General features: G+C 39.9%; 1 protein-coding gene and 1 non-coding gene across 3 annotated transcripts in view; both read left to right on the forward strand.

The window, feature by feature from the left end:
• Positions 1 to 25,725, forward strand: part of FGF13 (fibroblast growth factor 13) — a 467,971-nt gene that overhangs the window by 426,752 nt on the left and 15,494 nt on the right. The gene's annotated exons all lie outside the window — the stretch shown is intronic.
• Positions 5,506 to 5,599, forward strand: MIR504 (microRNA 504). The gene has a single exon (NR_129776.1). It is a non-coding gene; the product is annotated as a microRNA 504 (primary transcript).

The raw sequence follows: 25,725 nt of genomic DNA on the forward strand, positions 1-25,725 counted from the left end.
TTAAATAAGAAAAATCTCCCTTGATTATACATCCCTCACTAGATACCAATCCATTTATTAGTTTCCTGTTACAGCACAACCCCTCAAATCTCCCCTCATCTTCTCTCATGCTTCCTTAAACCTAACCAGTCTGGCTTTTGCCCCCTACATCCCACCCCTACCCATCATAGTATTCCACCCAATTACTCTTTTCATCTCACTGGGCCTCCAGAATACCATGCTCTCTTGGTTTTTCTCCTCTCTCACTGGCCAATCCTTCTGTTTCCTTTGCTGGTTCTTTCTTAACTTCAAGTTTAGATTTTGGTGGGCCCATGGACTTGGCTCTTGGATGTGTTCTTTATCTATATTTATTTTCTAGAGAACCACTCTCATGACTTGAAATACTGTCCGTATGTGGATGTGTTAATCGTTCAGTCACATCTGACTCTTTGCAACCACATGGACTGTAGCCCACCAGGCTCCTCTGTCCGTGGGGATTCTCCAGACAAGAATACTGGAGTGGGTTGCCATGCCCTCCTCCAGGGAATCTTCCCAACCCTGGGATCAAACCCAGATCTCCCACATTGCAGGCAGATTCTTTACCATCTGGGCCACCAGGGAAGCCCATCTATATATGGGGGACTCCCCCAAATCCTCCAGCCTGGACCTCTTATCTAAAACCCACAACTGTATTTCCAGTTGCTTCTTTGACATCTCCATTTCGGTGCCTAATCAGCACCTATCAGTTACCTTGTCCAAGTAGAAATATTCCTACCCCTTCCCCAGATTTGCTTTACCCCACAAGCTTCTCCATTTCAATAAATGGCAACCTCATCCTTCCAGTTTCTTGGGTCAATATCCTTGAGGTTGTCTTGCATCTTTTCTTCTTTAACATTACACACCCAGTGCAGCAGCAAAGCTTGACTTTTCCTTCAAAATATATGCAACTTGAGAACCAAACCAGTTCTCATCACTTCCATTTCTCAGTTCCCCCTCTCATATCTGGATTTTGGCAACAACCTCCTAGGTAATCTTCCTTCTTACATTCCATGCCTCCCTGCTCTATTTTACCATCACTGTTTTTACATATAAGTCAGATCGTGTAATAGCTCCTCTGCCCAGGTTCTTCCAACGGCTTCCTCGGAGCATACTTGAGAGTCCTTAGTATGGATGGTCAGACTCTCTGTGACATGGTCCCCCAGCTCTGTCTGACTGCACCATCCGCATTTTCACTGGCTTCTCACTCACCACTCGCTAGCTCAAGTCACGTTGGCTTTCATGCTGTTCCTTTCTCACATCATGAGAAGCCTCCTCTGCTTCAGCGCCTTCTCAATGGCCATTCCTTCTGACTGGACTCCTCTTCCCCAGATAGCCCCGCTGCTCGTCTCTCCCTGCTTTCAGCTCCCTGTTCAGATATCACCTTACCAAAGAGGCTTCCCTAATTTAAACTAATACTTTGTCCTCCTGATTCTCCATCTCCCACTGTCCGTAATATATACAGATATAAATCGATCCAATCAGAACAAATATGTTGAATGTATGTTTGTTGAATAAAATGTTTATTTGTGTGTTGTTTTATCTATATCCTAGAACATAAATTATCTGCAGGCAAGAGTTTTGTTTTGTTCACTGTTTCTGTTGAATGAATGGATATGTACATGTTTATTTATTTTGTCTCTCTACTAGAATGTCAGCTCCTTGAGGGCAGGGTCTTTATTTTGTTCAGTAACCTCTTCTTGGTGCCTGGAACAGTGCAGTAGGTGCTCAATAAATAGCTGTTGAAATATTTACTTGATTCATTAGGTCAGGCTTAAAATAAGTTCCGGGAGTAATGCTTAAACTCATGTTGGTATAGTTGATACATATCCAAGTTCTGTATGAGGAAAACATATTCATAAACATTGACTGTGTTTGTAAGATTCATAATTTTATCCTACTCCATTATATAGAAATGATGATTTATTTTTAAAAACTATTAAATATAAATTTGAAAACCATAGGTTTTTCTGGCTAAGACTATCCCACCATATGAAGCAGAGATGTCATTCAGTCTAATTTAAATTGAACTCCTAGTAAAATAAAGTAAAAATAAAAATAAAAAAAAATTAAAAAAATAAAAAAATTAAAAAAATAAATGAGAAAAAAAATAAATTGAACTCCTATATTCCAACCATTGACTCCTTTCTCATTTGTTATAGATTTCTTGCTAGGAAGCACTATGGGTATTTTAAGTATATATTTATTTCCACTAATGTAATCAGTTTTAATATCTGTTAGTATCCTTTATGATGATGTGGATTAATAATGGAAATGATGGTGGTGGTGGTATGTGTGTGTGTGCACGCCACAGCTAAGGAACAACTTTGAGACTTGCTGTTCAGTTCACACACACACACACACACATAAAACCCACTCACTACTAAAAAAGAATTACGAAGTGGGTCAGTCTTATAAAGTATTTTTTAAAGAGATGCAATAACACCTGTTCCCTAGATTAATTCAAACTATGCTTATTCCTTTTTTGGTAAAGGTCCTGAGATGACCTGATTTAACGAAATTATGTATAATTAATGTCTCAGTTGTTGACATGTGAATTAAAGTTATTTGAGGACTCTAGAAAAGTTTGTTCCCAAATACTTTGTTTCTTCTATTTTTTATTTTATATGAAAGTAAAGAGAAGTTAAACGTTACCACAAATTCACCAACCAGAGATTTCAGTCACCAACCAGAGATTTCAGTGTCTGTCACCCATATGCCTCTCTATGTATATACACATATATGTACTTTGTTGTACATAAATGTGATAATTCTGTGTGTGCTATTCTGTAACTTGCATTTTTTTTTACTTACATCTTGTGCACATACTTTGTCAATAAATGTGCGTCCACATCATCATTTTAAAAGGCTGGTAATATTCTATTGTATATATGTACCATAATTTGCTTATCCAGTTCTCTATTGATGAATGTTTAGAGTGTTTTCTTTTTTATTGTTGTTATAAAACAATGCTGTGGTGGACATTTTTATGCCTACATTTTTAATAAATATTTTTGTTTCTTCCTCAGTGCCATTATTTTGTACCCATGTCTAAATGGATCGCTAAACAAAAGTGCTTCTCTCCATTCTAATTATTGTAAATGTCAAAGTAGTGAAATTTGAATAAATGAGATTTTACTCTGTACTTTGCCCCACAACCTTCTCTCAGAGTATATTCAAAGGGAGTGAAAGGGCTCATTAACAGATAGAGCTATTTGAGTTAAAGATCAAATTTGTTGAACATTTTCACTTAAATATACCAATCTTATCTTCTTGACATTTTTTGTTATATTTGATGCCGACAATAAAAACTTTGGGATAAGCTATAATTTCTGCATCCATGCATATTCAGGTCTGAAAATGAAAGAAGAATATGACAGGTTTGCATGTAGCAACTTGCCACCCACACATTTCTTTCCTTTCTGATTCTGACACTTCAGCCTTTGAAACAGTTCCCATGAGCAATACTGAGATTCAGACTGTTTAGATCTAAAGGAAAAAACACAAGATCTTCCACCACTTGTATCTGGCACCTGGAAACCTCTTTTGAATAAGTGCTGAAATGTACATCATGCTGTTATTTGTTATGCACACAGGAGAAATCCTAAAGGTATTTTAGGCAGAAGTAGGAGGCTGAGTCTAGAGATAGTAAGGACAGCCTGGGGCCCAAGGTGGGGGAGGGAGCCCCAAGCCACATTATTAAAGTGACATGGTTTCCGTATATTCTTGTCAGTGTGCAGGTAGATTGCATGTTGCATGTTACTTTCATGCAAAGGTATCAATCTCAGCTTTTAGAAGCCTGATACGACAAGAAAAGAGAGAGAGACCTCTTTGTTGAAAAAATGTCTAGGTTTAGCATCAGGTGAAGGGATTATTGGTGGTTTTCTGAAGTAGACTAGATCCTTTTAACATTACTTTTTTCTGTGCCATATAGAACAAACCTGAGTCCATAGGTGTACCTTTCCTTCCTCACCATCCAAACACTGCAATAGCGACAGGATTTTTTTTGTCCTTCATCAGAAAGTCTTAATACTGTGAAGGATCTTACAGGTCCTTCCGTTCAACCTCCCTCTCCCAAAAGAAGGCCTTTTCTTCCATTTTAGGGCTAAGACCTCTATCTTTCCTTTGATTGTATCATTTCCCAAAGCCATGGAGACCTAGATCAGTATTTTGTTTCCCATACTGTACTTTAACTGTCTCCTTGACTATCAGCGTTTTCCCATTGGCATACAGATAGTTGTCAAGACTCCCATTCTCAAAAGTCTCTCCTGGGACTCTTTTCCCCCTCTCAAACTGCTTCTTTTCCTTGATAGCCAAGAGCCAACCTAATCTGTCTTTGATTGGTCTGTTTTCTCATCTACTCATTAATTCCTCAATCTTTTTTACTTTCTCTTCTGCGCTTATTACTGTCCTTAAACTCCTACTGCTGAGGTCACCAGTGACCACCAAACTAAACCCACTGTTCTCTGCAGACCTCACCTGACTTCTCCTTCCTGCAGCAGTGGACTAGGTTCATCACCTCCTCCTCATTGGCACAAACTCTTCTCTTTGGCTTTCCCAACACTGCTTTCTCTCTATTTTTCTTTTGATTCTTCCCTCTCTTTTGTCTCTTCTTAAATGTTGATGCCTTTCCTAACCCCCAGGTTTCCATCTCAGTGGCTGTTTTCTTTTCTACACATATTCTCAGATTATTAAATCTCCTCACAGGGTACAGTTACCATTCCTATGCAGAAACCGCTTCCCTCTTGACAAGGGACTGGCTACTACATCTCAACATCTGTCTGCTACTACTGAGTCTTCAGACTCAAGATAGCAAATAGTGGAATCATGGTTCTCTGTCTCCAAAATAGAATAATCCTACTTCTCACTCTCTGGCAACATCTTTTTGATGTCCTAGGTTTAAGAAGGCTGCAGTGTCATTAATAAATGACACTTAATATTTGCCTTCAGGATGCTTACAGAGGTTAAGAGGCAGGGCTCTGTCAGACGTGGATTGGAAACCCAGCTCAGCTGCTTATAAAGTTTGTGATTTGAGATAAAGGAGTTAATCTTTCTGTCCCTCTACCCCCCATTTCTTAAATGGGGGTAATAGTAGTATAGACTTCATGGACACCTTAAGAGGATTAAATGTGATGACACACGCACAGTGTTTTACAGTGTTAAAAGCCCAAAGAGTTCATAAATATTTGATCTTATTATTTGCTGTTATGGTCTGTATAGTGACATGCTGACTTCAGCCTATAATTCTTGGAAGACTCTGAGGCTCTTATCTGTTATATTGTCAGATTGTGCCTTTTTTCTAAGACTGAACTAATAAGATTCATGGAAAATCCAAAAGTATGGTTATTCCCAGGGAACAAACTGTTCCGCAAGGTCACACTACCCTCCTGCAGCGGGATGGTTCCAAAGGAAAAGGTAACTCAACGAGCCATCCATTCCCACCTAAAATCACAACTGAAGAGAGAAAATCTGAAGTGGAACGTTGACGCAGCTGCTGTTGGGAGACCCTGGTCTGCACTCTGTCTGTATGCTTACTGAAGGGAGCGCAGGGCAGGGTTTCCCATACAGAGGGCACAGGCAACCACTGCATGGCAAAGGTGGATCAGAACTCAATTTTAAAGCCAGTTCACCGGGATCTACCTCCACCGGTCCAATGCTTCATGAAAATCCAGCTGGTCTGCTCGTAAGAAGTCCCACCTGATAAGTCTCTTCAGTAATTGTTGAAATGTCCTTGTAAGTCTCTTATAGTCTTACGTGGAACAAGACTTTTAACTTTCTCATTTGAGCCCTCCCTTTCCCTCTCCCTTTGTTCATCTCTCTCTCCCTTTCTCCTTCTCCCCCTCTCTAAAGGAATACTGATTTTGAGGATATTAATTTCCCGTTTAACAGTGTAATTTGTGCTTGTAGAAAAATTGGAAAATACAAAGAACTATCCATTTTAAGACCCCCCCCAAGCAGAGACAACCAATATTAATATTCTGTTATAGATCCTTACAGTGGCCAGTGACTGTCTGCTTCTCTCTTTAATATATGTTATATATATATATATATATATATATATATATATATACACACACACACATATGGGAGAAGGCAATGGCACCCCACTCCAGTACTCTTGCCTGGAAAATCCTATGGACGGACGAGCCTGGTAGGCTGCAGTCCATGGGATCACTAAGAGTCAGACACAACTGAGCAACTTCACTTTCACTTTTCACTTTCATGCATTGGAGAAGGAAATGGCAACCCACTCTAGTGTTCTTGCCTGGAGAATCCCAGGGACGGGGGAGCCTGGTGGGCTGCCATCTATGGGGTCGCACAGAGTCGGACATGACTGAAGTGACTTAGCAGCAGCAGCAGCAGCATACACACACATATATATAATTGTTTGATACACACACACACACACACACACACAACATAGGCTTCCCAGGTAGCTTAGTAGTGAAAAACCTGCCTTCCAATGCAGGAGATGAGGGTTCAATCCCTGGGTTGTGAAGATCCCCTGGAGAAGGAAATGGCACCCACTCTAGTATTCTTGCCTGGGAAATCCCATGGACAGAGGAGCCTAGTGGGCTACTGTCCATGGGGTCACAAAAGAGTCAAACACAACTTAGCAACTAAACAACAACAACATACATAATATATTTGAAACCTTTTGTTATTATCATAAATATTCCCTCCTGTATTAAGATATTCCACATCATTATTTGAATGGCTGAATACTAATAGTGTACTTAGATTGTTTTCTGTTTCTTCAGTTTTGTTTTTTGAAATGCCTAAATGTGTGCAACCTCTGTCTAGATCAGGGCATTTGAATCCTTGAAAAAGTGGGAGGAAGCAGAATAGTTAATATTGGTCTTGACTTACAAATTGTGTATTGTTGTGTATCCTGGTCATGTGTAATACAGGTAATTGACCTATGTCTAACATTTTCAAGTGTACAGTGTTTTTGTGTTCGTTTCTTTGTTTGATCCCTGCAACCACCTTGTGCGATCCCAAGGGTTATTATTATGTCTTCACAGATGAGGACACTTATGTTCAGAGAGATGAACTGATTTAACAAAGGACACACAGTTCAGAAATAAGTGGCAGAATTGAAGTTGAACTCAAGTCTTTTCATTACAAACCAGTCTCTTTCCAGTCCATTTTGCCCTGTTCCAACTTCTCCACTGAAGTTCTGGGCTTCTTACATTTCTTGTTCAAATGTTGTCTTCTTACACGTTTTTTTGGTCATGACTTAGGTACATGTAGTTTTCCCACCAATTTCCTCATTAGCAAAAAAATGAATATTGCTAGATCCTAACAATAAAAACACATTTTTTTTTCCTTTCAGAAATGCCAGTGTGCTCTGTATTATACTTGGTGAAAAAACTCTTAGATGTTGGGCTTGTATTGATGATGTTTTTGAAGTACCTTATATAGCAACTTGGGCTCTTCTCAGAAAGAGGAAAATCTTTTCTTTACCTTTAACAGTTTAGGCAGGCTGGCCTGCAGTCATTTAGAGTTGGAACATCTTGATTTGAAAATGCAGATGGTCAGGTCAAGAAATACAGTGTAAATGCTGGGGAATTAAAGCATAGGATAAAAGCTCCCTATCATGACATGAGATAGGAAACATGTTAAAATAAAGACACTGGCTAAGGAGTGTGGGTCAGAACAGCCCACCCTGTAGCCAGCCTTGAAATTGATATGTTTCATCTAGTCCTCTTCTCATTTAGGCTCGCAGGACACAGTGGTGCAGGAGTAAGAAGTGCGTGTGTGTGTGTGTGTGTGTGTGTGTGTCTTAGAGACAGAATGAGAGCGAGGTTCTGTGTGTGTGTGTGTGTGTGTGTGTGTGTGTGTATATGTGTGTGTGTGTGTGTGTTTCTCAGAGACAGAGAATGAGAGCGAGGTTCCATGTGCTTATACCCGGGATGGGGGTCCCTCCTCACCTGATTACCTGGGAAACTGATGACAAAGTACCTCCAGTCCCTTGTCAGCCCTAATTTAGTTGATGACGTTACTGGTCCTTGCTTTTTTTTTTTTTCTTTTCAGCAGATTGCTGTTGTGTTTAGTTTAGTTTTGTTTTGTTTTTAATTTAAAAGTAGCACCTTTTGATGCTCTGCTTTATCCTGGCGCCTATTAAGAAAGTGGTCAGGCACACACTTTGGCCATCTGTTTTATATGAAGGTAAAGACTTGCTTTTCTTTCAAGAATTAAGTATCATTTACATCTCAGCCAAACTGCCTGCACGTAATGAGCACTTACAGAATACTGAAAACAATCTACAATAAAATAATCTGCATATTCTTCATAAACAGGAACGAGATGCTTTTCACAGTATCCCTTTGCTCAGAATTAATGTCTGATTAGCTGTAGTATGCTAGGTGCTTAAGATACTTTTCCCAAAGGCCCAGCCAGAAGGGCACATTGTAGATACATAGATTCTACGAGTTTATGAAATCTGCCAAAATTATGTTCCCTGTGTCTCCTTAAAATGCACGGGTATCACTCACTCACTATTCCCTCAAACCAAGCAGGAACAATTGCAGTAAGTATAATGGCTGTTCGGCGCACAGGGATGAAACGATCTTAATTGCACAGTCGGATCAAAAATAACTTGAAACCACAGGAGCCTTGGCTTGAACTGAACCCCACAATCAGTGCAATGCTTGAAGGAGAATTAACACACGTTCCCAGGCCTCATTTGACCAAGGAGAAGCAGACAGCCTGGCTTTGAAAGAATGAATTAGGTATCAACGAAGGACTTTTAGACTTAGTTAAAGCCTGGATCTTGACTCGGGGTGACCTCTGACAAATCTGACCTAAAGAATATTCTCCAGGAGGGAAGGGACTAAAAGAGCACACTCCAGGGCACTGAAACCCCCTTTCGTACAAACAGAGATCTTGGTTGTACCCTCTCATTTTCAGGGAGCTCAGTGGACCCAGCATGTCCTTGAGTGTTGTGGTCAATGAACAACTAAATTTAAGAACAAGGAAGTAAACCAATAGGGCAGTAGTGAGGAAGGTAGAAAAGGGTGAGAAGAGAATCTCTTTCATATACTTAAATTTCTTTGAACTTCTCACTAGCAAACTAGCTGCTGTATATTGCCGGACTTCCTGGAGCCAGACCATTGTTGGATATTTATAGAGAGAGGCTCAGGGTTTTCATCTCTTTCTCTCTTTCCCTGTTTCTTGGTCCTCCTGCCCCTGCTTTTAAAAAGAGAATTTTTCTTGGCCCTATGTGGGAAACCCTCTGGCATTTTCTAAACTGCCTAGTGTTCTAGAACCAGCCATCTGTGGAAACTTTTTTTAAGTTAATTTTTAAATTAGTTTCTTTTCCTTTTCTCTCTCACTCTTACACACATACTCAGACTAGTGTTGAGGATTAATGAGCAACTAACCTCTTGGAACAACTTCCTTTGTACAGCTGAACTTTTTTGCTTGACTTTTCTGAATAATTTCTCCTAAAACATCTTAAATGAGGTCATTTCACAGACACAAAGGAATGATGTGTCTTTTCATAGCCTGTACAGGTATCGAGTATAACATTTAAAAACTGACTTGTAATTTGGAATAACTGAGCTTCATAACAACCCTGGCCAAAAAAATAAAGTATGTAAGGTGGGCTTTCACATTATTGTCCTCAAAAGAATGTGCTAACCAAAGTTTCCTTGAAATCTGTGTAGGGAGCTTCTTGTCATAACAATTTTCAGATTTCACTGCATCAATCAAACAGATTGTTCTTGTAGTGGTACTTCCTGGGGAATTCGCCAGCTGGGAGTTTGTACCATTGAGCCAAAACAGGCCACTGGAATGGGCCATAGTCTTTACTTATTCATTTATGGAGCCATTTAAGACGACACTCTTGCAGCAGCTGCTCGTTTGTAAGAGCAGCCTTGGGGGGAGTGGGGAGTGGTGCTAAATTTAAGAGACCTAAATGGGACTAGTAGACATCAAATGACAAAGAATACCAAAGAGACAGGTGACTCACAGAAGATAACTGTGAGACTCTCTGTAGGGCTTCCCCACAGTGACTCTGAAATAACTGAAGTTTCAGCAGCGACAATTTGGTTAAGTACAAAGCACTGAAAATATAGAAACGGAATGTGTGCCTGCCTCCCCCCACCCCGCTACACACACACCAGCTCTATCTTATTTCTGATATAAATTTGGATTTTAGATAGTTTGCCAGTTTGCTTTCTAATAAGTGAAACATGTGCTGGTTTATTTGCATGTCTGTGGCTAAGGTTATACACGACCATATGTCCATTCGTTTACTATATGCTTACATATTGGAGAGTAAGGGAGAGTAGTTGAGAATGACTCATTTGGGACTAGATACAGAATGCGGATGTAACTCAAATATTGCCATTCTCAAGATTGTAATGGATGTCTCTACCCAAGGCTTGAGCTTGAAAATGGCTCTGCTGGTTTCTGGTGTGAATTTACTGTGTACTCATTCATAAAGGAGCTTCCCTGGTGGCTTAGCGGTAAAGAATCTGCCTGCAATGCAGGAGACTAGGGTTCGATCCCTGGGTCAGGAAGATCCCTTAAAGGAGGGCATGGCAACCCACGCCCAGTATTCTTGCCTGGAAAATCCCATGGACAGAGGAACCTGGCGGGATACAGTCCTTGGGGTCATGAAAGGGTCGTTCATAAATGACATCAATGCTTTGTAGATTTTGTTCCTTAAGATTCTTTAGTGAACTTTCAACTATCTGGGTAGAAATAATCAAGGTAATGTTAACTGCTCTATGGATTTTGTAGAGCAGTTCGGCTCAGAATTGATGAGAACCAGTTAGGACGTGGAAAACTGTGGTTTCTACATGTAGAAGATTTTAAATTCCAGGCCATCACAGCCTTCAACTTCCCAGTTCTTCCTCCGTATCTCAGGAGGCTCAGAGAATACACAACTATTTTAATATTCATATAAGCTTCCCTGATAGCTCAGCTGGTAAAGAATCCATCTGTAATGCAGGAGATCCCTGTTCAATTTCTGGGTCAGGAAGATCCCTTGACGAAGGGGGTAAGCTACCCACTCCAGTATTCTTGGGCTTCCCTGGTGACTGAGACCGTAAAGAATCCACCTGCAATGCGGGAGACCTAGGTTCGATCCATGGATTGGGAAGATCCCCTTGAGGAGGGCATGGCAACCCACTCCAGTATTCTTGCCTGGAGAATCTGGCAGGCTATAGTTCATGGGGTCGCAAAGAGTCGGACACGACTAAGTGACTAAGCACAGCACAAGCAAAATATAATCAGGAAGACAGACTTCTGCCCCGAACATGGAGGAACACGTTTGAGGTCAGTCTGTTCTCTTGGATAACTTATGCTGATTTTTTTTTTTTCTTTCCATTAGTCGAGTATCTAGCTTTGGGAAGTGGTAAAGGAGTTGGTCCTCTCCAAACTGGAGCTCCTTTCTACAGGTAGTATAGAAACCCTAAATAAGACTTTTGGAGCAGACAATGAAAAAAGAAAATGTGAACACCAAGAGCCTTCTGGAGCAAAGGGACCAGCCAACTGCCATGTCTGTCAGGTGACAACCACCCAGTAACCACTCAGTGGCCATCAGGATCTCTCCCCACAGCCCACACATTCTCTGGACTTCGAGAGGATGGAAGCAAGCTGAAAGCTATTTCCTCCTTCTTAATGATTATCCATTAATACGCCATGTTTTTTAATTGCAGAGTAGATTAGAAACAATAACCAAATGAAAAACGGAAGAGGCCTACGCTTTTAGCCTTCAGAAGCAACTTTTGAATGGAATCAAAATGTTGTTTTCAGAGTCAGATGTATCATTTTACCTGCATTACATTTTATTCCTCTGTCATGGATACATGCTTTTTTCTATCTAAAAATGGAATTTTCCTGGACATGGATTCCGTCTGTGTATTGCTGATTGCTGCAATTTATTTTTGGATAATGCTTTTCAGAAAGCATTATTTAGTAAGCTAATTTTTTCGTGCTGAACAATGTATATATTAAAATCATAGTTACAGCTTATTCCAAAGGTCTTTTTTTCATTCAGCAAGGATATGGAACTGTATTGATAACTGCTAAGACAATTTAATCATTCATTGTTAACTGGGAACATTTTCAGTTTTATTGTACTTGTCATTGCCTATCATGGTACTCTTGTATAAAAAGGAACTGTTATATAGGGGAAAATAATAAAATTAAAGGAACAATGGATCTGATTTTTGTCAGTGCTCAGGAAGTGAATCATTCAATGCCAGGCCTATAGAAATCAGGCAACATCATTAGAGCTTCATGAATTTCAACTTTGCTAATGTGGAATTTTTTTGTATTTCTTACTTGGACATGGATGAGGCTTTATATAAATGCAAATTCCCTAATTTCTTATATTGAATACTTTGTTTGTTTGCATTTTTATCCTACCTCCTCCAAAGAGAAGGAAAACTTGGTTAATATGCAAGTTAGAATTTTTATTGAGGATTGTGTTTTCTTCTTTCCAAAGACTAGGGTGATAAAGAAAGTTCAAACTGCCTGATGATATTTGCATCACATTTAAAGAAAGAGCATTTAGCGAGAGAGATTTTGTCATGAACATTTTCACAGCTTGATTCTATTTCTCATTATATCTCAATTATCAAATCAAATAAAATGAAGCCATTCCTATAGAATGAAAGACATGAAAATGGCAAACTACCCATGAATATGAATAAAGAAATATCCATCTTCAACTGTTCCTATATTTTTATCTCACCTAATCTATCAATTCTTTCCATCTCATTTTTTAACTGAAGTAATCTTAGGCTAATAAATTAAATTACTATCTAATATTATTGCTGAAAACAGAAGACTATATGAGGAAGAAGGAAAACCTTCTGACTTGATTGTGCTGCCTCCTGGAGTCCTGGTTATGGAAAGCGTCAAATACAGCTCAGTAATGCGGCAGCAGTAACATTACCAGAGTTCACAGTGAAATGTTTTCATTCATCCCCATTGGAACTCCAGAGTGCCAAGTGGACTCAGCATTAGAGCTTAGAAAGCTAGAGCCTCTGTTGTAGATTTCCCAGTCAAGAAAGAGACTCACAGTTTAGATTTAGGGAAGAGGTACAAAGCAAAATTGTTATTTCATATCCACAAATGCCAGTTGTAGACGAGCACCAAGCGTCTGAAAAGGCGAGATACTGCTTCTAACAAACTTTCCCAAGCTCTTATTTATTCAGTGTGCAATAGAAAGAGAAGGCTGAGTAAGACAGCTGTGATAGGGATTGGGACAAGGAAGAACAATGACTTGTACTAGCCAAGCAGCCTTGTAGTTTGCATGATTGGTTATCCATTGACCAGCTCCAACTCCTCCAAAGAATGGGTAGTAGCGGTAATAGGCTGCTAGAAAGACAGCACAGTGCAGATTTTCTAAAGGAATAGAACTCCTCAAATGTGTTTCTGTTGGATCCTGGGACTGTACGTGATGGCATTTGTTGCAGAAATTGTTCTTCTCAGTTACATTTTTATTGGGCAGATACTAAAGTGAGCATGTATTCCCTATGTAACTCCCTCAAATGTAATACATTTCAAATCACATATCCTAAAAATGAAGAATATCTTACATAGATAGAGCAGTATTCAAATCAAATGTATTCCAGAGAGTACTTCCAGGAAGGGTGCTTCAAATCATTGGCTTGCCTTGCTAGACAAGGTATAAATTATTTAAACAAAATATCCAAGTGGATTAAAAAAAGATTATGAGGTTGCCATCATTTATTTGCAACCCATAGGATTTTCAGGGAAGGCTACTGATTTCACTTTTAAAGGAGTGGGTTTAAACAGTGATCTCCTTGAACAAATTAAATTGGAAATCTAGTTAAATTTTATTTCCCTTGACCAACGTTTAGTTAATAACCTATGTGATGCCTTTGTTTAGACATGACTACTCCAAGCATGCATCAAATTAACAAAAGTACATGGCTAATGGAAACAAGAAGAATTGTTAAGTCTATAATGTTCGTTTTACATTTTTTTTTAAATCACCCTATGAAACATTTTTAGGTCATTGATTTAGAAGGTATTAATGGAATGGTGAAGATCAATCTTTCATCTTTTCTTTTCAAGTCACTACTCATGTCCTTCATGTGTCAGAAGGATTAGAGCGATAAGACCAATTTTCTGGATTATTTAAGATGGATGGAAAAAGCAAGCTGGCATTTCATCATCAGTCTGAGCTAAGATCCTATATTTTTACTTATCATTGAAGTGTGATGTTGTTGAAACTACTTTCAATGTGAGGTATTTGTCAGAATATGCAGGAGATGGTGGCTTCCACCTTTAAACCTAACTTCCTCTTTAAAGACAGTTATGCGAAAAACACCAAGCTGTTTAATTATGTGGCCTTGTAGAAATACTATATATCATCCCTTTAACATGTAAATTACAAAGATCAGTATCATTCTTTCCGTTATATAAACTAGGAAACCCAAGGTTCGAAATACTTGCCAGACTTAAGTAAGTGAAATCAAGTGACAGAGCCCAGGGTCTTTCCCCCAAAGAACTCCTTGATCTAAAAGAATGTAACTGGAGTTGCATAAGCTACTCCAGACACTTGAATGCACAGACATTTTTCAGACAAACTGGAAAGTTCTTTTCTGTAATACTTTATAAGAATGATTCTTCTGTAGTATGTCAATTGAATTTCAAATCTGTCGTAATTGTAACTTTTGAATCATCTACCTAGCCAAAATAAATCAAAAATTTAATTTTAAAAGCACAGTTAGAATAATTGGATTAGCTCGGTGCTTTCATCTAAGTAGCCATACAAAAGGAAATGAGCTTTTTAAGGATTAGTTTCCCGCATGTGCTGTGTATCCTAGCTGATAGCTGTTGTAGTGAAGGCAATTTCTGTTCATAATTGCTGGTTGTATTTGCTCACACCTTTCTTTAAAGGAAACTTGTCTGTTTTGGCAGGCTCCCATTTTTTGCTCATTCTGAAAATGACTTGGGAAAATTACTTGAGTGCAGAAAATTTATTTTTCCTTCTTAGAAAAAACATCCCTCCCTTCTGAACACAAATACTGTGAAATCTAACTCTTCCGCTTCCCTAGGTGGCTTTGTCTCAGTGAGGTTTTGCAGTCACAAGTGGAACTTATTACACAGTCTGCACTTGCATGCTGATCCTCAAGAAAATAAACCAACCTGTTAGGCATAATAAATATTTTACTCCCAGCTCATTTTAAAAACCTGAAGCAAATCAATAAGGTGAGATCTTCATTAAATTCTTCTGCTCTCTCCTCTAGAAATTGAAGAAGAAACAGGATCATCAAAAAGCTAGAGACATCAAATAGTTCAGGCTGTGATTGGTGGCATCAGAGTGGTAATCGTAATGGGGCTTGGTGATTTCTTTCAGCAGGTGAAATACTAGAAAATAAACTGAATTTCTGTTGTGAATTCCCAGAGTAAACCTTCATAAAGCCCAGTCATTAAAGATTTGACTTCTTTAAGCATATAGCCACAGCCATAAAGTGAAAACGTCAGATAAAAAGTAGCTCATGTCACTCTAGCATCACATGTAATACCATTGTATCAATATAACACTGGGTCCAAGTTTTTAAATGTTTTCAAATAGATTGTGCATACACATGTGGCTTGAGTGAAAGCCTACTACCGGCTTTTTAGGGGTTAAGGCAAATGTCCATCTTTAAATCAGCTTTTTCTGGTGCCTCCTGGAGATAAATCTGTGTTAGGTTTTAGTAAGATCATTGAAGAATATGGCGTGGTAATAATATTGTAATAGTAGATGGAGTCATATAGATGCCTAATATGTCAGTGATTTTTAATGGGTTGTGTTTATTCATAATAAATGTGACCCTAGGGAGTCAAAGACAAAAGCAAAGATTCAACTAAGTCTTTTCATTCATTCCTAAGAATCTAGTAAAGTACCCTGCCCATCGGCCATCCATTAACCTATGCCAATTAATTAGCTTTGTTTTTGTTAAGACTGGTTTCCTATAATTCCTTAAGAACAAGGCTTCCTTCAGGGGGAACAATAGAAAGAAGTCATTTTACCAATAATTGGGAATGGAGCTCACAGTGCACACAGGTGATCTATAAATGCCATCGTTTCTGAAAAGCTTCAATAGGGGTCATTAAATACTCCACTGTCAGTCAGGTTAGGCCTCAGCAATGCCCGTAGCTGGGACTTTCTTCCTTTCTATGTATGGCATGTCCATGGTTAAGATGCCCTGCCATGTTCCCAAATTAGGCTTGCCCAGCCATCTCTGTTTTTCTGGACATTGTATCTGTTTTTTCTCCACCTGTCATTTTTCTTACACTTTAGTAGTGCCTCCGTGGAGGATGGCAGAGAAGACTGTGTTTCCTATACCCCTATCATTTTTAAAAACCATTTTTATCCTCCAACATTCAGCTAGTGACCTGCTGGCATCTGCCAGAATATGTACTAGTGTTAGACCCACATGCTTCTCGTGACTGGCAATGTGGAATCACTATTCCAAGTGTGGTCATTCACCGGCTATCATGAGAATCCCAAGGTACGATGCTCAATCCCTCCAACAAGCTCGGGTGAACTCCTTTGGTAACCAAGAAATCGTGGCGCAGGATGGTTCTTATTCTCTGTTGCTGTTAGCTGTGAAAAGCCACTACAGGCTAGAGAAAGCCTTCTTAGAAAACTTCCCAAGGCAACTCAGCTCTTTTCCCTCCCAACACCTATGGCATTTCCAAATGAGATTCCCTCCTGTTGAGCTGAATGAGCCCTACACATGTTATCAAATATTCAGGGTTGTGACTGAGCCTCTCAAGTGGCCCTCAGGATAAAATGGCTGTTGAACCTGGGTCTGAGAGGCCTTTGCTGAACCGCAGCTCCTTCCCTGACTGGATAGCTGACAGTGTGTCGTCCAAGATCGCATAGGGCACTGTGGTTATTCCTTCTTCAGCACTCACCTTGCCAGCAGTACTTAAGCATTTCTCTCTCTTGTTTCTTTAACCGGACTGTAAACTCCATAAACAACTATGTCTCGTCCACTGCTGTAGCCCTAGTGCTTAGCTTAGTGTCTCAACTTTTCATGCACACAGTGTATGTTCAGTAAGTGTTTGTTGAGTGAATGCATATTAATTATAGTTATTCTCATTGGATACTAAGTAATGGTGTTGGACAGGGAGGCCTGGTGTACTGCGGTTCGTGGGGTCGCAAAGAGTTAGACATGACTGAGCGACTGAACTGAACTAAGTAATTAACTTTTCACCATCATTATGTAATATTAGTACTGATTGGCTACAATCTGGTTAGAGGAGCAGCCTCTAAAAGGCATTTTCCCTCTCAGGTAACCCTCACACTCGCAGATCAACCCTGGTAGCCCCTTCTTGGGCCATCTTAACTCTCTTTTTTTCACTTTTTCCACCTGCTATTGATTGCCTCACCAAATTATACACCTAATCTGAGCTCCTTTTTGTTTGCCTTTAGCTGGTTAGTAAGGATATATTTCTTGCTCTTTTTAGATCTTTAGTCCTTCTGCTTCTCTCGTAATAGCTTCCTGTAGTATACATATTTCTATCCATCCATTATCCATCCATCCAAGCAGTAATCCAGTGATTTCCTGATACTTGGCAAACACAGTCCCTGCTTTCTCTGAGCTTAGAGTTAATTGGAAGAAACAGACTTTAAACTGTTAACAATCAAGCGCCCACTCAAGGTCCCTTTTTCACTAATACCTGAGCACTAGCAGATGAAGACTATCATGATAGATCACCATTGCAGTGCAGTATTGAATAGTATTTTAAAATGTGGACGTTAACAAAACAAAAAGGCCTAGGAACTAGGATGTAGGCAAGAAGGTGCACTTAGATGCATTTTTAGTAGTCACCATCCAAATTAAGCTCTTGGAATTCATTGCCTGGCAACAGGAGAAGTGGCTTCACTCCTGAAAAGCTGAGAAAGAGCAGAGGAGTGGCAGAGCATCCCAGAGAAACCCCCCAGGGATTTCTTAGCCAGATGTTTAACAACTCATTGTTTCAGTTCTCGGAGGAAGACAATCCTAACCTCTGCTCAAAGGATGATTGGTTAAGGATAGAAAGAAAAACAGACTTTACCCCAGAAATGGCTTTACTGAATTTTAGTACCTGCCACCACCCTATTTTCTGAACCGACACCTAAACCGTCCCCACCCCCACCCCGGAAGCAGAATTGATGCAGACGGCAGACGCCAGTTGATTGTCAGCCCCGCTGTGACTTGTGCAGAGAAGTGACACAACTTGGTTAGCAGCTTTCACTGCCCCGATGTTTTATTCAAGCACAAAGTAATTGTGCTTTATATGAATGCCAGTGTCCCACAATAGTGCCTTTCATTCCTGAATTTAAAACATTCGCTTTAAAAAATTATCTTCCTTATTAAGGGAGCCCTGTGCAAATCTTAACCTATTTAATCCTCCCAACAACCCTGTGAAGAAAGTTATTTTCCCTCATTTAAAGATGAAGAAACTAAGGCCAGGGTCATAGTAGTTACCCAAAGTTACCCAGTTAGACAGAGCTGGGTTCTAATTTGTGCTCTGCCACTGTTTGACTTGAAAACCTAGTTTCTCAACCGGGGCACAAAGTTGCCTTAATATAGAACATTCAATGAAGAAGAAAAGACTGGAAAGGACAACAGTTCTGGGCTGCTCTTTGCCATCAGCCTTTAGTTAGGATTGTTTATCCACTTTTCCTTTTCCCAGTGTGTCAAAATCAACAAGCCAAGACGTTTGACTGAAGTCAGCATATCTTAAAAACCAGTTTCCATAAAAAGAACTGCTAGAGGCTTACTATGTATGTTGCTTTATTTTATAAGGTTCCAGTATCTAGTCCATTAGTTTATATCCAAAAGAGACTATCTCCCAGGGAATACAGCCAAACCTCTTCATTACACCTGGATCACGGCCCTGAACTTCTGCTACTGGCAGAACCATCCCAAGCATTTGGTTAGATAAAGTTCCTTCTGAGTCCATGTTAAACCAGGCACATTGCAGCGGCGTCCTGATGTTCACACTTGCTTCACATAGTCTTGCTCGTCCAGTGAGTGAAACAGTGGTACGGTTTGCATTTATTGCTGTTGACAGATTTTGATGTTTATTTATGCAAAGTGGGTCCAAATAGAAACCATTCTTTTTTCCTTCTCCTTCACTTAATGCTTCCTTTCAAATTCTTCCTGTCTCTAAACAACATCTAAAGTACAGCACGCCAAAGTGGTTTTCCTGTTCCCTTGTACTTAATTAGCAAGTTGTGGCATTCCTTTCTTCTTCAACATTCCTCTATCCTCAGAAATCCGTATCTTTGTTTTGGTCAGTGGCAGACAAAATGTGGTCCATGGCAAGGACATGAGATGTGGTCCCTTCTACACTGCACCTGTTCAGGCCAAGACGCCTGGGCTCTGTGCAGAGCAATGGAAGCACAAGTCACACCAGGTGTTAAACCCCCATGAAAAACACACAGAGTGAAGCGCTGGGTCCCTGACTAAACTCCTCTTGATATTTTACTGTTTTAATCTTTGTTTAATGTATTTTCAATACACAAAATTTTTTTGAAATATTTGATGAAATCATCCAAAATAATAGCATCTTCTTGAAAGACATATTCTTCATTTATTCTTTTGTTCAGTACAATGAACTGACATTTCTAATATGTTGAGGAGATTGCACTTTCATATATTACTGAGATAAGCCCTTGAAATTTACTAGCCATCAGGATTTGCTGCTTTTAATGATTAATTACCTATTGGCATACTTTTCAAAGATGTTATTCTTTTTAGCTATTTCCTTTCATCTTGACCTACCCTTTTTTTTTAATGAATAGCCTTTCATGTATAGCTCAAAAGAGTGTTAGTAAAGGTTTATTCTGTTTCTCTACATAGAGATGCTGGTTTATAATTATAATGCAGCTCGTAACCACAGTGAAAATGAAAGCCTGATAACTGTACCTCAAAGGAGCTGAAACATCATTTTATGACAAATCTAATTCCTTAATACTTATGCAGAGACCTTACTAATCTAGGCTGATTTGTCCTTTCAACTTTTCAGGCACCAGAATTCATCCATCTATTCACTCAGCACATTTCTATGGCATGAATACAGAGCTTGATGCACTGTTCCAGGTTCTAGAATACAACAATGAACAAAACATAGTCCCTATCCTCATGGAGCTTATGTTCTAGAGGGGTTAGACAGACAGCAGATATAAACAAATTCATATATAATTTGCTTTGGAGAATGAACAATCAGGGTTTTGAGGGACAAGGGTGTGCTGAGAGATAGGGACAACTTTCATGCAGGGTCATCAGGGAAAGCCTTTCTTTTAAGGTGGCATTTGATGGATGGGAAGGAAGGGTTCAGGTGAGTGTCTAAAGGAAAAAACTTATTGATAGAGGTATCCTCACATTCAAAGGCCCTTAGGTGAAAATAGGGCTTACCTGGTGGCTCAGATGGTAAGGAATCAGCCTGTAATGCAGGAGACCTGGGTTCCATCCCTGGGTCAGGAAGATCCCCTGGAGAAGGGTGTGACTACCCACTCCAGTATTCTTGCCTGGAGAATCCCCACGGACAGAGAATCCTGGAGGGCTATAGTCTATGGGGTCGCAAAGTAGGTGAGAATATGGTTGGCATATTTATGGTACAAGCTAGGAAGCCAGTGTGACTGACATAAAGTGAAAACAAAGAAACAAACAAACAAAAAATGGGCAAGTGAGAGATGAGAATGGAGAAGTAGCCAGGATCAGATAATGGATGATTTTATTGTCCAAGGTAAGGACTTTGCTTTTGACTCGATAAGTGAGAAGGGAAGTCATTGGAGCATGTTGAATAGTGGAGTGACACGATTTGCCTTATGCTGTAAATTAATGTTTTACTACAAGGACGGCTTTTATGGCATTAGTGACCAGCTAACACAATTAGAGGATGCTCTGGAGGAATCTACGATCTCCCCCCAGTGCTCATGGACTCTGTTCCACAGCTACAGATTGAACCTCAAACTTTAACCAAACGTCATGGGCATTTGCTCCGAGGGTCACAATACAGGTGGCAAGAATGTGTTATTAGCCCATGCAATCTCATCCATACTGTGAGGAGGGAAGAAAAGAGAAAAAAAGAGTACATTCCTTTAACTCGGCCATCAGGAGTGCAGGAAAAGCAACTCCTACTGAAGTGAGTCAGTGTATCTCCACAAACGAAAGCAAGTGTATTATGCCTCAAATGATGGCTCAGTGGCCTCAAGGAAGTAACACACCTTCCTGAGCACCTAATTTACTACCAAGCTGTGACTCAGGCTCAGGGAAAATTGATCCTATTATTGCTCATTCAAAATACAGTAAGCAACTGTGGATACTCATTGAGACTGTTTAGAAGAACAGAGAGTTAATGTTGCTAAAAAGATAAAATGTAATCTGCAAATCTCACACAGACTTGGTGTGTACGTCTGTCCTTCCTTGACGGGTTGCTGTGTGCACCCCATCTCTGCTTTCTCATTGGAGCCGCATGTGTGATTTGAGGTGTTGGTGCAAAGGTAAACTCCAGAGTGCTGATGGCTTCACATCTGTTTGATCTGTTGCCCCCTGTTTCTTTCTAATGCTAGAACAGTCGCAAATATTGTGGCAACTGGGCAAGGCCTATGGAGCCACCCCAAAGCTCTGAGATTTGAAACTCTGCTAGTGTTTACTCAAAGGAGTATTTGTACTGTCTTTTTTTTTTTTTTTTTTTTTTTTTTTTGCTCTGCTGGGTCTTAGTTGTGGCATGTGGGATCTAGTTGCCTGACCAGGGATCGAATCTAGGTCTCCTGCATTGGGAGCTCAGAGTCCTAGCTACTCTACCTCCAGGGAAGTCCCTGTACTGTCCTTTATTCTGGTCACTTAGCTTACAGCCTACCTGTTCGTGCCTTTTCCTTATGATTTTTCCACAAATACCTTGCTTCTGAAACCATTCTTTCAGTAGATCAGAATTGCAGAAAGTATAACTGCAATGACACCAAAATGTGTTTACAGCATATTGTTTGTTGCTGGCGGTTAGAGTACTGGTAACCTACTGGTAACTGCGGAGAAGGCAATGGCACCCCACTCCAGTACTCTTGCCTTGAAAATCCCATGGACGGAGGAGCCTGGTAGGCTGCAGTCCATGGGGTCGCTAAGAGTTGGGCATGACTGAGCGACTTCACTTTCACTTTTCACTTTCATGCATTGAAGAAGGAAATGGCAACCCTACCCACTCCAGTGTTCTTGCCTAGAGAATCCCAGGGACGGGGGAGCCTGGTGGACTGCCGTCTATGGGGTCTCACAGAGTCAGACACGACTGAAGCGACTTAGCAGCAGCAGCAACCTCACCCTGCAGGAAGGTGGTTTAACGACGGAGCCTTGTTATCTTATATTGGCATATGATGTACAGTATCACTTGCAGTTGGTTACTAGGTTAAATTGACTCGAGTTTGGCTAATCATAGAATGTAGGGGTTCTGTGTTCCTTGAGGTAATATCACAGTGGCAACTTTGATCGTTCTGGTGTGATTCTGAACGATTTGTTTTTACGTGTCAATATAAGCTATTGCCATTCTAATCTGTTCCTTGACCCAGGATCGCCACAGTTTTTGAGCAATTGGTGACTCCTTAGCTGCTGCTGCTGCTGACAGTAGAATATTTAACTATAACAGATTAAATGGCTAAATGAATCTTTTGCAAATGAAATAAATGCTCAATCAGGTTGTCATAGTGGGAAGAATGCACAGTAGGTCTGTATCTTGCTTGGCCACTGTAGACTACGGAACTCAATTTTGACCTGTTGTCTCTCGCCGTAAAAACACACCTTGGGGCACTGTATGAGTTCTGATTGCAGCTCCGAAAGTCCTCTTTGGACAACTGTTGGGGGACAGCAGCTGCTCTGCCAAAAGTACTGAAGCACCACGAGTATCAGCATCTAGTTTAGGAGAACCAGTGCACATGGCAGCCGCTCGGTCTTCATTGACCTGAAGGCATATAACTCCCATAAAATGATATGTAAGACAGTCGGTCTTCATACATTGTATAAAGATGTTGTTCAGAGAAGCTCTGACTCACTAGGTGACTCATACATTGGGATTTGGTATACACATCAATTCCTTGCCAGGGCCAGCACTTTTACCTGCTTTACCTGGAGAACAGTATCGAGTGGCTTGGCACAGGTGAACGTGCTTTGTTCGATATGAACCAGCACGTGTTATCGAACGTATTCTAGCCTTTCCTGAACAACTGGCATTTGAGAGTCAACCAAAGAACAAGGGTGGGGTTTTTCCAGTAGTAGGCTTCAGAACAGAGAGGAAATGGATCCATGACAGGCCCAAATTGAATGTTGAACCCACACAACCCGCTCCCTGAAGACATCACTTGAGCAGAAAAGGATGTACATGTGGTACACCCTATCTCCCTTCCAGTCCTCAACGGTTTATTGTCATCAGAAGTCAGCATTTAACTGGTTCTACTGGAAGCTCGGTGAGGGAATTTCCTTCTGAGGACTGTGATCTCCTCTTTCTCTTGGGGAAGGAGTGTCATTTGCAACCTCCTGATGCAGAGGGATGTGGTAGGTAACACTGTGTGGCAAAATCCCAAATGTATTCTCTCTGCAGGTTTAAGAAAAAAAAGAGACACAATCCAAGTGGTGATGTGATTCATGAATAGAAGATGCAGCTCCTAATGATTTGATGATATGATTTATTGTGTCCCATTCACATGCACTTAGAAGAACCTATGTATGGAATCGATAGGAGCCATAAAACTAAATCCAAATATATTGTGACCATTTAAAGTTTTAGCCCCCTTGATTGTCTTTAATATATACAGCAGATTTGCCAGTATAGATTTTTCATCACCAGCCATCTGGTAAAAATTAGTATGAGATAAATAATTTAGCTTCCTTCTGTTCAGATACAATTTCATTACCCTTTTCCTCGATACTGTGAAAAGTCTTCAGAAATAGTCAGTTGTAAAGTGCTTTTGCATTCCGGCTGAAGCTGAGCCTGGAGGTTCCTGACATGCTGACATTTGACTCTCTTTTTGGCCTCCAGAAAATTCCATACCTGAGGGCAGCCCCTGCTAAGTCACAGGGTGCAGAACCAAGACACGAGGTGGCTGGGATGTTCCAGAAGTGCAAGACATTTTCTTTGAATTTAAAAAATAAGAATAATGCAGAGCTTAAGAAACTCAGGAGAGATTAGTTATATATTCCCTGTGACGCAGTAATTCTCTCTAATCACAGTGAATATCCCAGCCTCTAAAGCATACTAATTGGTTTGGAGGAGATATTTTTCCATTCGTAAGAAAAATCTCTGCTCCTTTTGGTCCTGGCCTTATTTCTCCAATCTGGCTGGAGTTGAGGAATATTATGCTAGAGTTGTAGAACACATGTGTGAGATTATGGAGGGCCTTGAACACCAGGCCAGGGAGTTTTGGATTTTATCCTGTAGGCAGCAGGGAGCCATTAAAAGATTTTAAACAGGAGGAATGTAAAAAATAGGGCTTGATTTGGATTCATGTTTAGTATAAAAGTGCAATGATAAGATATATTAAGGGAGTGTTATGGTTCTGTTCACAGCATGAATATAACTGGGGAATTCATCTCTACTAGCTGTCTAGTTCAGCTTTTACAGCATGCAAATTTTCAGGGCCAGCTGTAAGAGCTTGATGGTAAAAGAACAAAGTAAGAATTGATAATGTGAATACAATTGTAAAGAAAGGGATTTTGGTGGTCAAGATCACTGATAACAGAATAATAAGCATTGTAAAGGGTGACTGTAGAATTATTTGTTATTTTGTTGTAGTTCTTTGAAATCACTTCTATGCTATATAATTACCTTAAGTTTTAAGTGTTCCCTGCAGGGATAATTTATGTATTTTGCATTATCATGCAAATACTTCAACAATCTACACTGTTGAAAATGAAAGCTGAAAATTATTCCAAATAGATCATGATTGTGCAAAGCTTATGCTATATTAATCATCTTGATATATTCTCATAGTTTATACTATATCCTTGCCTTGTGTTTTCAACTCCAGTAATATGTAGGTAACAAATATTTGAAAATTGAAATTGCATATTTTGATAAAGAACTGTAATTTGCCTATTTCAAAATTGAATGACATCAAAACCCTTTTAAAAAATTAATCTAAAAATGCTGCGGTATTTCAGGAAATTTAGAACAGACCAAATTTAATTTAATCTAAGCTACTGAAAGCTCATTTATAAATTGTAGCTGGATACTCAGTCTAAACACTGCTGTAAAGCGTTGCGTTTTCCGCCATGGTTTCTCTCAAACCATAGTATCGGGTGATGAGGAGCATAAACAGCATCACAGGTGACAAGAGTTTGGTCATAAATAGGGAACCGTTGTCTTGTTTACTGTGCCATAGTTACATATCTGAACATTATGTCCCTCTTATTACATAACTCACTTTATGATAACATCATTCATATATCAAAGTGTCTTATTTTAATGAACTTTATACTAATCCTGAGTTTCTCCAAAGACCTGGATATCCTTTTTCTTTTCCTTCAGAGATGGATGTGCTTTCCACATAGGAAAATCTCTATAAAAAAATAGGTTTATTTGTTTATCAGGCTCCTCTATAGATGCTGACTTTACAGAAGAACAACCTGCCCTGGGTGGCTTCTCAGATTTTACCCTGAGGTCTGAGCACAACCTGGAATTTGGACAGGAGACAGATTTTCTCCAACAAGAGAGATGGCTCACTTTCTCACCCTCCCCCTGTACGGT

This window comes from Capra hircus, assembly GCF_001704415.2.
Source record: "Capra hircus breed San Clemente chromosome X unlocalized genomic scaffold, ASM170441v1, whole genome shotgun sequence".
Taxonomy (NCBI): domain Eukaryota; kingdom Metazoa; phylum Chordata; class Mammalia; order Artiodactyla; family Bovidae; genus Capra; species Capra hircus.